Genomic DNA, 2,575 nt, shown 5'->3' on the forward strand with positions numbered 1-2,575 from the left:
CATTACAAATTCACCGAATGACCCGGGTTTGCGCCACATGTCAGCATCTCGTCTTCCTTAAGCAGGAACTTAACCCCGATTGCTAACTGTGCAGCACTGCACTGTGGCTAACGCCTGCATTTTCTCAATCTTCTCGGGTGTCTTGACACCATAATCAAAATTAGGGGCTAACCATTTATGTATATCCTAAAGGAAGTAAATTGCTAAAAGGTCGTTTTTACAACAAGAAAAATAAAAATAAAAACAAAGCTATAACAACAACAACAACCCCCCCCCCCCCAAAAAAAAAAAAAATCAAAAAAATCAATAAAGTAAAGATTAACAAAACAATAAAGAAAAGAGTCTACAAAATAATTATTTCAAATAAACAAACAAAAAATATGAAAATAAGCACAACAGTCTATATTACACAATTGTTATCTTTATTAACCACATAACATTCACTCAGAATTATAGAAAAGCGTAAAATTAGTTCTTTTTTTTTTTAGAATCAAACTTTAGTAAAGTTGACGGCCAATCTAATCATTCCGTGTAAGTATTGGTCGATAAGAACGGTGTACGGAGATTAAGGAGAAGAGATAAAGTAGTTGTATTTCTTAAGGACGATCTCATTGACACAATAGATAGATCAAAAGATTTGGGCCTAAGGATTACGGGGACAAGAGAAGTAAGAGTGACCTCAATAGATAGGAGATTTACAACAACGTGAGCAATTCACATCGACTTGTTAATTGAAAACCCAATCGCCATTTTGGTTCAATACGTACTTACGCTTACAATAAATGTTTGTAACAATATCGTTTTCTTTAACCTAAAATTACCAAACTACAAAGAGTATATATAATATATGCTCGAAACAATAATCTTGCAGAAGATCAAAATTATACTTGAAATATTATATATATCAGGTAGGCACTAAATAACGCACCGCTTTTTGTCGGCTTGTATCTCTGAGACCTTTATTGGATTTCTTTATGCGTAGACTGTCAAAAGTTTATGAAGTGAGAAACATAAAAGATAATGTGTTTTTTTTTTTTCAAAATGTGTTCAGAAATACAATATCAGAGAAAATTGACGCAACATTGCAGAAAGTAAAATGTTGAGGATCTTAACATGTGTTGCCATTTTTAACAAACAATTATGTCACCATATACATTATTTTCATCATAATTCTCCTTATCATGTAAGAAATCGTCTATATAGCACATTCACATTCATATTTAGGTCCAACGATTACAAAGTTAACACTTTAAGTGATCAATAGCACCACCATCCTCTTTAATGACCCAAACGTAGCCTCATTCTCCAACTTGAAAAATGCACTTCCCAATACGATTCAATAGTCTGATGTCACGCCGCCCGGAAACGGCGGCCATCTTGGTTCTAAACAAAGAAAATCATTACTTTTTATTTTTCATGCTGGCTAGAACTTTTCATTTGCCTTGTGATCAGAATGTGTAAAAGTCAAAACATGATCAAATTTATGTGTTTTTTTCCCTCTGGATACCCTTTGGATGCCCGCCGGAGAAATATTTTATACGGGCGTCCGCCATTGTTCCGATAGTTTAGAGCCAGTGTTACTAAGTTACCATGCGTCATTAGGAAGGAAGTGACGTTACGACTGTTGAAGAGTATTTCCTCAATGGTTATCTCCTCCCAGCATAAAATAATTCTTTCTCTCTAAGGCTTCTTCTGTGAATGCAGATCTTTGTTCACTGTAACCCTTCTCGGTCAAAAATTTCAAATTGCGTAATCCATGGATTCAGACTGGGTGGTTGAGGCGGCCAGCTGTCTTTCTCTATGCAAATTTAAGAAATATTAGATGAATGCGTTTATCATAGATTTGGCCCCAAAGTTGTATCTAAGACAATGAATACATATAAGTACACAATCGATAGTGTGTGCTTGGCTAAGAAACTCACAACATTGCCATCCGGGAGTATATCGGACCAACACACAAAACTATGTGTAATCTTGAACGTTTTAGAAGTACAGAATAGTGTGCGCTTGGCTAAGAAACTCACAACATTGCCATCCGGGAGTATAACGGACCAACACACAAAACTAAGTGTAATCTTGAACGTTTATAATCTGGTTAATGCTGTTTAGTGAGAATTACTCATAAACGCGGAAGGAGAAAAAAAAAAGAAAAAAAAAAAAGAAAATTAAAAAAAAACAATAACAAAGACCTGATTGAAGTCATCTTCGAACTATCTATAAGATAGTTCGAAGATGACGTCAATCAGGTCTTTGTTATTGTTTTTTGCCATCCGCGTTTATGAGTAATGCTCACTGAACTGTATTAAACTGACAATAAACGTTCATGGATACACACAGTTTTGTGTGTAGGTCCGTTATACTTCCGGATGGCAATGTTATGAGCTTCTTAGCCAAGCGCATACTATCCATAGTCTGTTAAGGGCTAACCCACACCGGCGACTGACTCCGACGACCCGGCATTGCCGTCTTCTGCCGTCTTCCGGATAAAGAAGTCGGGCACAGACAAATTACTAAGAATAAAGAGAAGGGCCGTTAGACCTAACCATACACAAGAAGCATCATCTGCCGTTTTTTT

Source organism: Berghia stephanieae, chromosome 4 (assembly GCF_034508935.2).
Source record: "Berghia stephanieae isolate SIO BIC M18660-M18661 chromosome 4, UCSD_Bste_1.3, whole genome shotgun sequence".
Taxonomy (NCBI): Eukaryota; Metazoa; Mollusca; class Gastropoda; order Nudibranchia; family Aeolidiidae; genus Berghia; species Berghia stephanieae.